We start from the raw sequence: 11,040 nt of genomic DNA on the forward strand, positions 1-11,040 counted from the left end.
GAGGCGACTATTTGACTTGGAGCTGATGGGTCCTGGAAAAACATATTGTTCCCCAATAAAATTTCAAAAAAAAAAAAAAAGGACATGGGAACAAAATAGGCTTTTTTCCAAAGACACAGAGATGGCCAACAGGTACATGAAAAGATTCTCAACATCAGTCATTATCAGGGAAATGCAATTTAAAACGACAATGAGGTATCATACCTGTTAAATGGCTGTTAGAATAGCTATTACTTGCCAGGACAGCCATTATCAAAAAGACAAGAAATAACAAGTGTTGGACAGGATGTGAAGAAAAGAGAATACTTGTGCACTGTTGGTGGGAATCTAAATCGATGCAGCCAGTATGGAAATCAGTATAAAGGCTCCTCAAAACATTAAAAGTAGAACCAGAATATGACCCAGAAATTCCACTTCTGGGTAGCTATCCAAAGAAAATGAAAACAGTAACTCAAAAAGATATCTGCACCCCCATGTTCATGGCTGCGTTATTTACAACAGCCAAGATATAAAAGCAACCTATTTTCACTGATGGGTGAAAGGAAAACTTTATTAAAATCGTAATACTCAATATATACCAATAATAAAAGACGAATACAAGTCACATTTGACTTCTGCAATTACAAGAGGTGTTCAAAGTGGTTACCATCAGCATCCAGACACTTCCTTTTTTTAAGATTGCAGAAGAGAAACAGTGTCGGAGAATTGAGAAAGGGGAGCAGTCAAGTTGTTGTCTTTCAATCTTAGTTGTGGAGGGTGCAGCTAGCTCAGCTCCCAAGTCCAGTCGCCATCCGGCTGCCCGTCGGCAGCTCAGCTCAAGGTGCTGTGTTCAATCTTAGTTGCAGGTGGGCATAGCCCACCATCCCATGCCGGAGTCGAACCGGAAACCTTGTTGTTAGGAGCACATGCTCTCACCAGCTGAGCCATCCTGCCACCTGTTGGCAGCTCAGCGGCAGCTCAGCTCGGGTGCAGCTCACTGGCCCATGTGGGAATCGAACCGGCAACCCTGTTGCTCAGAGCTCTCGCTCTTAACCAACTGAGTCACTCAGCCAGCCCCCAGACACTTCTTTTTTTAAAGATTTTTATTGGGGAATTGAGGGAAGGGGGACAGTCAAGTTGCTATCTTTTTGTTCTTAGTCTAGTTGTGGAGGACATTGCTTCACTGGCCCAAGTTGGCACCATCATTGCGCTCTTCCCGGGCGAGGCAGATCAGTCACTGGCTTCTGGATGGCCACTCACTGCGTCTGCTGGCCACCCACGCTGGCTGCTGGCTACACACGGTAGCTCATGGCAACCCACTGCAGCAGAGGCTGCAGCCTACGCCGTCGCCGGCGACTCACGGCAGCCCAGCCCCAGGTCAAGCATCTTAGCTGTAGAGGGCAGTGTCACTGGCCCTCATATGTGGGATCTGAACCATGGTCCTCTGGCGTCCCAAGCCAACGCTTAACCAACGCGCCACTTGGCCAGCCCCCCAGACACTTCTGATTACGGCGAACTTCTGTTTGAGCAATACTGACAAAAGTGTCCACTTGTATACATTTTTTTTTGGCACCCCAGAATGTGGAATCTAAAAACAAATAGAATAAGCCCACAGATTCAGAGAACAGATTGGAGGTTGCCAGAGGCAGGCAGTGAGTGGTAGGCAAAATGGGTGAAGGCAGTCAAAAGGTGCAAACTTCCAGTTATAAAATAAGTAAGTCCTGGGGATGGAATGTACAGCATGGCAACTACAGTTAATACTGTACTGCATAATTAAATTTGCTAGGAGAGTAAATCTTAAAAGTTCTCCTTATAAGAAAAAATATTTTATAACAACATATAATGACAGATGTTAACTAGACTTATTGTGGTGATCATTTTGCAGTGTATACAAACATCAAATCATTATGTTGTACACCTGAAATTAATATATTATATGTCAGTTATACCTCAATAAAAGAGAGGGGGGGAGAGAAATTAAGACATTCCCAGATAAACAAGAGCTGTGAGACTGTTATCACTAGACCTGCCCTGCAAGAAATGCTCAAGGGAGTCCTTCACGGTGAAATGAAACAACATTAAAAGTTTTCCCTTAAAAAGTTAGGAGATTCTGCAACATGCTACAATATGGATGAACCTTGAAGACATGCTATGAGAAATAAGTCAGTCACAAAAGTACAAATACTGAAGGAAATCACTTATATTAGGTATGTAGAGTAAAATCCAAACAGAGACAGAAAAAATGGAGTTGCCAGGGGCTGGGGTAAGGGTAGAGGGGGATGGGGAATTATTTCTTAATGGGTATAGAGTTTACATTTTGAAAGACGAAAAGTTCTGGAGACAGACAGTGATGGTGGCACAACATTATGAATGTATTTAATACCACTAAACTGTATGCTTAAAAATGGTTAAGATGGTAAATTTTATGTTATGTATATTTTATCACAATGAAAAAAATTTAAGTATGTCATTCACAAAGAATTAATTATTAAATACTGTCTAATTTTAAGTAGGATCATGGTTGAAATCAGGTAATTTTGAATTCAACAAATTGCTATTTGGTTTCCTCATGAATTTGGATAAATCTCCTGCCTCTATCCACTGTCTCTCTCTTAGACAATCTGCCTTACTGTAATTTATTTGGGATGATGGAATTCACCCTGAATTCCAAGTTATTTTTAGACCTGAAAAACATTATTGTGAAATTTAACTAGGAAATGGCCTGTACTCTGAAACAGTCTTTATAACGCTCCTACTTAAAACTTGTAGTGCGCTGACTTTAACGCCAGGAAACACGCAGGAAGGAATTTCACAGACTGGAAGGACTAAAGGAGAAAGAAAGCATAATAACTTGAGAGGCTTTTTCCATTGCCAACTTCTAAGCTTTCATTTAAAAATAGCCCAGCAAGTGCCCTATCACTTTATTTTCTCAGCGTCCTAGCAAATATCTTCCTGAGGACACAGCAAAGTCTTGTCAGGACAGGCCCGTAGTCAACAGTGGATCAATCTATTTCACCTAGTGTTAGCAGATTTCCCACTTTTCTCCATACATAATTTCCCCCCTATTTCTCTCTCAGAGCCTTTTTGGTTTTATTTTTTAAAAATATTTACCAAATTCCAGAGTCTATATTAAAAGAAAAAAATACCTTAAGTTGAAAATGTCTTTCATACATTCACTATATTCACTGTCAGAGTATAATAGCCTAAGGGCTATCTTTTAAAACTGCATTTAAACTAGAAGGTCAACACACACTGTTACATAACAAAGCTTTTTCCCCTGGTCATATAAGCATTAATAAGCTTAGCCACACAATGAGGCAAAAGGATACCAATTTTAAAATCAAATTTATGAGTCAGGAAATGAAAGATTTAAGTTTCTTTTCTTCCAGTCTGGCAAAATGCTGGTAGTTGCTGACATTGGGTAATAGGGGTTTGCTGTACTATTCTACTTTTGTGCATCTTTAAGAATTTCTATAATTTCTCCTTCATGTTCAACTTTGCTAAAATTAGGTTGGGAAAGTAAATAATTTGCTATACTAGAAGTATTAACCTTGTAAAATAAAATTAGCTAATAAATACCCTAACCAGAACACCAAGAGAAACAAGTTGACCAATGGCAAGTTATAGTGGCGTCTACATGGGACAGCGTGGTGGGTGAGGTTTGATGGGAACCCTTCATGGGACCTGAAGCCAGATGACTGCAGAGCCAAGTCACCAGACTTCTAGGCCTCGCTTCCTGCTATGTTTTATAAACATGCTGACTCAGAGCAACATTACTCTTTGTAGTCCAGTCATTATCTGCATTAGAAGCACCTGTTAAAACTTAGATCAAGGATTTCAAGCGCAGGTCTTTGAAACTGATAATACCACAAAGGGCGGGACCTGGGAATATGGTCTCGTAATACCCTCCTCTGATGATTTTAATGGTTATTAAAGTTTGAAGACCCTGAAGATCTCTACAGTCTACCAAGAGAATGAGCCACCCTGGGGGTGACAAGGCTACCTGCCAACCTCCACCCACAGTCAGAAGTCACCACCTTTCCTCCAGCCTCTGTCAGCAGTCCAGTGGAAGCTCGCGGCAAGGCCCTCCATCCACCCCCCCACCCCCACCCCAATGCCCAAACTGCCACCCCATCTGCCTGGAAACGACTGAGGCCAATCTCATCATGTACTTTATCCCTGTCAGTCACCACAGGAAGTCTAGATCCCTTGAGACTTCCCCTGGCTCCCAAACCCCAAATCACTCTGCACACTCCCTTTTCGGATCCCATCTCTCACCCACCCCTCCCTATATTCTGAAACCCTGTGATCCTCTTGCTCTGTCACTGGCAAAATTCCCTGCATCTTCAACCTCTACTCTGAATGGCTCCTTCACCTTCCTGCTCCAACAATGTCTGGCTCGTCCTGAGGACACAGATTTCACTGCAGACTCTGCAGTAGTGGCTGTTTTCTCTCCCACAACCCTCATACACTGGCTCGAAGGTGCAGTGTTTGCTCCTCTCTATTCTCCCCTCCTTCTCCCTAAACACACCAAGCTGTGACTCTCCTGTCAGACTATGTCACCCATGGCCCTTCCTTATAATCATCTGCTTTCCTCTTTGTCCTTACTGATTTTCTTTCCGCCTGCTAGACCTGTCCATTTCTGACAGAGAAGTGTTGAAGTCTCCAATTATATAGATTCATCTATTTCTCTTTGTAGTTCTGTTAGTTTTTGCCTCATGTATCTTGACAGTTATTATGTCTTCTTGGGAGTATTGACCCCTTTATCATTATGTAACGCCCCTCTTTATTCCTGATCATTTTCCTTACTCTGAAGTCTGCTCCATCTGAAAATGTAGCTACTACTGCTTTCCTTTGATCAGTGTTAGCATGGTATATCTTTCTCCATCCCTGTAATCTATATGTCTTTACATTTAAAGGGGGTTTGTTATTGACAACATATAGCTGGGTCTTGCTTTTTGTTGTTGTTGTTTTTTGGTTTTTTTTGTCAAAAATATTTTTTTGTTTCAAAACTTACAATAGTCATTTTGGGTCTCTGCAACCACAGCATGACGTAGGTTGAGTTTACCCAATCAATTGTTATAGTTCATATATACCTGTGCCAAATTAAATTAAAAATGTTGAAAGAGGTCTGGCCGAGTGGCTCAGTTGGTTAAGAACTCGCTCAAGAGTGCGAGCTCTGAGCAACAGGGCCACCGGTTCAATGATTCCGGGCCCGAGCTAAGCTGCCAACAGCTGCCAACAGGTGGCAGGATGGCTCAGCTAAAAATAAAAAAATGAAAAATGTTGAGAGAAAAAAGCAATTATCCTTAATTTCAAGTTGGGGGGAAGGGGAGATACTAACCATTGCAAAACTTTCTTCTTCTTGTAAGAATTCACATTTCCTCACTTTATCCAGTACCCTTGGCCTGGTAGCAGTTGCTAGAGCTGTCTAACCATACCTCCCTTCTGACACAATACAGAACAACCAAATTTTGTCTTTTACAATTCCATTTTTTTCCCTAAGTAATATCTCTTTAAATTTAAGCGTTTTATTTTTTTACTATGATCAAGTTGCCAGCTACCATTTTTCTATTGAGATATGAATGAGAGTGGTGAATGATAATTTCAACTGTTTATTGATATAGCAAACTGTCTGTAAAACCAGGCAGACCTTGGTTCAAATAACAATAATCAACCAAGGTGAGTGTCTTTGGACAAGTTATTAATATTTCAACCAGTTTCCTCATCTGCAAAATATGTCTAATATCTGCTTTACACAGTTGCAACATGCCAAGATACTGGGCTACATACTTCATACCCATGATCTCATTTCACCCTCATAGCAATTCTATGAGGTAGGCATGATAGTTATTTCCATTTGCTAACTGAGAAAGACGCCTGAAGTCACATAGCTAGCAAATGGCAAAACAGAGATGCGAACCAGGTATTTATCAGACTCTAAAGCCCACATTCTTTAACCTTTAAGTGCATTAAATAGGGGGTCATGAAAAAAAGAAATCAATCCTTAGTTGGAGCCTTAAACAGGAAGGATTCTAATTCCAATCACCCAAACAGAAATAACAAGCTAATTGCTTAACAGGAACTCAGTACAATTTCCTTTACTTAGTTTAGCTAATATTTTAAACCAATCTGGATTATAATACCTACCAAATGACATCTAATACTAAAAAGAGAATTTTGAAATAATAGTTTACTAATAAAATTTCTAATTTAATGACTGCTAAGTACTATTCACATAAACCTGCAAAAATTTACATTTCCCTTCAAAACTTAGTGTTCCTAGTACAAACATGTCCTTACTTAATAAGAGCTAACTGCAGCAAGTAAGCTCCAACTATTGGTAAGCAATGTTCAGCTAATTCAGCTGCCATCAGCAGACTGCTCCCTCCACTAAGCAGTTTAGTGTCCAAGTCTCAGGTTACTGTGAACTTAAGAAGATGGGAAGGAAAGCTCAGGTAGAATCCAAATGAATTTGTTGGAACTTCTTACCTTGGGGGGCTGGCAAGAAGCTTCCAAACTGAATTTGTATGCCATTCAATCTCAGTTTTCATCCCCATGCACATGGCCTTCCAGAATAGATTCATGGACATTTCCATTAAAATCAGAAAATTATCAACCAAAGAAAGGTCTCATATGTGTGTAACTGGGTGGGTGTGGGAAATTACATCACTTACATTCAGGAGGACAAGACAAGTCCTGAAAGGGTTAACTATCACAGACTAGAGTTTGGGCTGGAAACCAGCAGGATCTAGAACTACTGGTAACATTTTTCTTCAAATCAACATACAAGAAATTATGGGCTAGATCTGACCACTTGAGGGCATCCAAACCATGCACAACCTCGGGGGACTCACTCAAAAATCATCTCCAGAATCATCCCCATGCTTTGCATGCTCCAGCGCAAAACTTTATTGCACTATAAGTACATTTTAAAAATTCAATTTTCCCAGTTGCCAATGGGAAAAAGATCTTTTTTTTTTTCTCCCTCCTTTTTCTTAAAGCATGTCTTTGAAAAACCTAGTATTTGTAATTTCTTCCTGTCCCTTTGGTACGTACGCAAATCTTTTGAAAGGCTAAATAAACTAGCTCTAGCCATTGGTAAAACGCAGGATTTTCTTTTTCTGAAGGGCCTAGGAGCCATGACTTTTAAACAAACATCAAGGAAGACAGCACCCTAACTCCCTGTCGCCCTGGGAGGTTAGCCCAGCACCACAACTACCAACTACCTGCTCATAGAGATTAGAGATATTCTATTTTTCTTTCAGATAAAGGCAATTAACTAGCACAGATGGCCACCCCAATTACCAGGTGAATTTAGGGTGAACTATGAAAGCACATATAGCAGAGGGTGCTGTCAAGTCTTCTTACAAAGAGAACAAATTACCATGAATCTGGAGACTATGTATGTAATGGATTGCAAATGGTGAGATTTCTTTTTTGTTTTTGTAACCTCATTAGCACATTGCCTGTAATGCATCCCAGCTTGGGTTAATGTTTATTCAATAATAGGACTATTTTCTGTGTTTCAACATTTATAGAAACCATTTCCTAGGTTGGCAGGAGGTTTTATTTTTAACTTTCCCCCCACATAAATGTGGAGAACATTCTACACTTTCTACTGGGCCATCATCTCCTGCCACTTTTTTGCCATGATGGCTCCCTCAATAACAGGAAAAATGTTCCTCCCTGACAAGAGATTTTTAGACTTAGCCCATTCTTGTCTGAGTGTCAGATCCTTCTATACGAAGTGTGATTAAAAAAAAAAAAAAAAGGTGAATGTTTAAATTTAAAAAATGTATTACAGTAAAAGACACATTGCCATTAATCCCCCTCAAAATACACTCCCTGCTTCAAACACACTTATCCCATCGTTCTTGCCACTTTCTGAAGGAGTTCTGGAAGTCCTCTTTTATGAGCGTCCTTAGTTGTGCTGTTGTCGTTGCCTCAATGTCTTAAATTGATTCAAAACGTTTACTTTTCATGGTCATTTTGACTTTGGGGAAGAGCCAGAAGTCGCACAGTGCCAGATCCAGTAAATAAGGTGGATGAGGACACACTGTAATGTTTTTATTTGACAGAAATTGCCATACCAGAAGCGATGTGTGACATGGAGCCTTTCCATTGAGATCACAAAATATGGTGGATGCTGCTGCCAAGTGCCATCCAATGGAAAGGCAGGAATCTTCAATACGGGAAGCGGCGCATCAAACCTTAGTAACAGTGTGTGACAAGCTTCAACTTGTTCGGTGCAGTCATTTGGGTGTGAGCTACTGTTGAGAGAAGGTATGTTTTAAAGTGTGCCATAAATCATCTTCCATCATGACAACGCTCCGTGTCACACATCGCTTCTGGTATAGCAGTTTCTGTCAAATAAAAATATTAGGTGCCCTCATCCACCTTATTCACTGGATCTGGCACTATGCGACTTCTGGCTCTTCCCCAAAGTCAAAATGATTCAGGACATCAAGGCAGCCACAACAGTGCAACTAAAGACATTCACGAAAGAGGACTTCCAGAAATACCTCAGAAAGTGGCAAGAATGATGGAATAAGTGTGTTTGAAGTGTGTGTGTATGTGTGTGTGTGTGTGTGGGGGTACTTTGAGGAGGATTAATGGCAATGTGTCTTTTACCGTAATGCTTTTTTTTTTTTAATTTAAACATTCACCATATATTTTGATCACACCTCGTATCACTGCCTTTGTGACATCTCTTCTTGGATTATTTCAAAGACATTTTATTCAAAACTAAACTCATGCTCTTCCTCCAAGGTTTCCAGAAAAGGAAGAAATAGCCCTGACACTTCCCTCTTCCTTTTCAATCCAGAGTAAACCTGTTACCAAGACCCGTTGATCCTACCTCCTAAACAGCCCTCAAATATATCAACTTCTGGTTCTACTGAGGAGTCAGAATAAATTGTTATAAACACAAACCTGCTAGTGCTACTCCCCTGACTGAAAAATCAATGATTTCCCACAATTCTTAGGATTACTCCCAAATCCTTGGCATGACCTATGAGGCCTGCATGGTCTAACTCCTGCCTTCCTCTCCAACTTCATCTCTCTGACTTTCTACCTCCCTCTCTGTCCTCCAGCCCCAAATGGGAGCTTAAGCTCCATAAAGACAGAGATCATGTCTTTTTGCTGATGTTATATTCCTGAAACAGTGTGTAACACCTAGTAGATGCTGAATAAATATATGTTGAAGAATAATGTTGATAAAAAAATTGTAGCATCTTAAATGGAAGGCAAATAAAACATTAGCTAAATTATGCACAGTACAAGTAAAGAGTGTCTTTATACATGTTTGTATCCTAGGTGGCTAACAGGGGCTTGGACCATAGTAGGGCTAAAAAATGTTTGTTACGTCATTTTGCAAACCAGAGACAAATATGATGAAATACAATATGGGCATTTTGTATTTCATCACGTCTTTGCTTTACAGTACAAATTACCAATGCTGATTAAGTCTCATATTTAGGTATTTACCCCTCCTCTAATCCCCAATCCCTGTCCTGTGGACAACCAGAGGTCTAACCACATATTTGAAAGAAGAGGCTGGACTCCAAGACAGAGCTGGAAAACAGATATGGTTTGTGGAGTTAATTATATGTTTTGAGAAGCAAATAAACCAAGGCTGGGGAGCAGTAGTGCTCTCAGGATAAGATCCCTACCTTTATTTTGTGTGTGATTTTGCAACATTCTCCATCCTTTAGTCACACGGGTCTTTCAGTAACACAAGATACAAGCTCCTCCTATTCTCGAAGTTTCACACTTGTCCTTCCCTCTTCCTTATAGCTCTTCACCCTTCCAATTTAACTCCAACTCAGTCCTTAAGATCTCAGTTAAATATTTTTTCCGCAAGAAAGCCTTCCCTGTCTCTCCCACTCCCTTCCCCTGCTAGATGACCCCATTATATATCATAGCACCCTCTACTCGTCCTCTATAGCACATAGTACAATAGTAATTAATATTTAGTTTGTGATTCTCTATTTACTGTCTATCTTCCTTGCTATACTTATAAGCAACTTGAAGTCAAGAGCTGTGTCTGTTTTGGCCATCACTGTATCCCCAACACCTAGCACATTGTTAGTACAGAGTAGGTGCTCGATAAATATCTGTTAAATGAAGGAATTAATGAAATACAGATAAGCACTAGCTTTTGGAGTGACATGAAATTGACTCTGCCCTTACTAGCTCTGTACCTTTGGATAAATTTCTTACCATTTCTGAGTCCATTTCTTCCTCTATAAATGAAGGTAATTGTTCCTATTTTATAGGGTTATTGTGAGGATTGAATAATCCAATAAAATGCTTAGCATAGTGTGTAGCACATAACAAACCCAGATTCAATATTAACTATTATTATTGTTTAAAGAATGAACAAAAAGAGGAGCATATAAGGTAGGGAAGGTACATTTCATGCTCTCGACAAAGGCACAAATAGAGCTCTTTTATGCAAACAAATAGTTACAAATCTGAATAAAACAAACATTTTAAGTATACTATAGGAATGCATTATCTAAAAGAACCCTGAAACACATTTGTTTATAAAGCCAAGGTTCTTTTTGGATATGAAGTGACCATGCATTTATATGGCTTGCAAGCTCTGGCGTACAGTGTCAGGCTCTTTTAAAACAAAGCACATCAGGAATCCATTACTTCAGGGCAGCAGGGTTCCAAACCTGGCTTCAAAACCTATAGGACCTCAGTTCAGCTGTGCTGACTTTAGCCCAGGACATGTAGATAAAACAACAGGCTTTTGCCTTTAAGACAACTGCCCTTCCCTCCCAGTAGGAAACTCCATGCCTTAATGAGAAAATAACCTTTCTCTCTAGTGTTCATCAGCATCCCAGGGTCACCTCCCTCCTCCTTTCTGGTGCATTCTACATACCCCAATACACCCCCTTTAACTTTGTTTTTTTGTCCTCTTAGATTTTCCTACTTTGGATACATCATTTAACTTCTCCAAGCCTCAATTTTTTCACCTGTAAAAATGGAACTAAAAAAGTGCTTCCTTGGGCCGGCCGAGTGGCGCGATGGTTAAGAACTGGCTTGGGA

At 40.1% G+C, this 11,040-nt stretch overlaps 1 protein-coding gene across 5 annotated transcripts in view; it reads right to left on the minus strand.

Annotated features, from left to right (window-relative positions):
• DHRS7B (dehydrogenase/reductase 7B) overlaps positions 1-11,040 on the minus strand; it is a 59,682-nt gene that overhangs the window by 46,331 nt on the left and 2,311 nt on the right. The window lies entirely within an intron of this gene.

Source organism: Hipposideros armiger, unplaced genomic scaffold, assembly GCF_001890085.2.
Source record: "Hipposideros armiger isolate ML-2016 unplaced genomic scaffold, ASM189008v1 scaffold_264, whole genome shotgun sequence".
NCBI classification, from domain to species: Eukaryota; Metazoa; Chordata; class Mammalia; order Chiroptera; family Hipposideridae; genus Hipposideros; species Hipposideros armiger.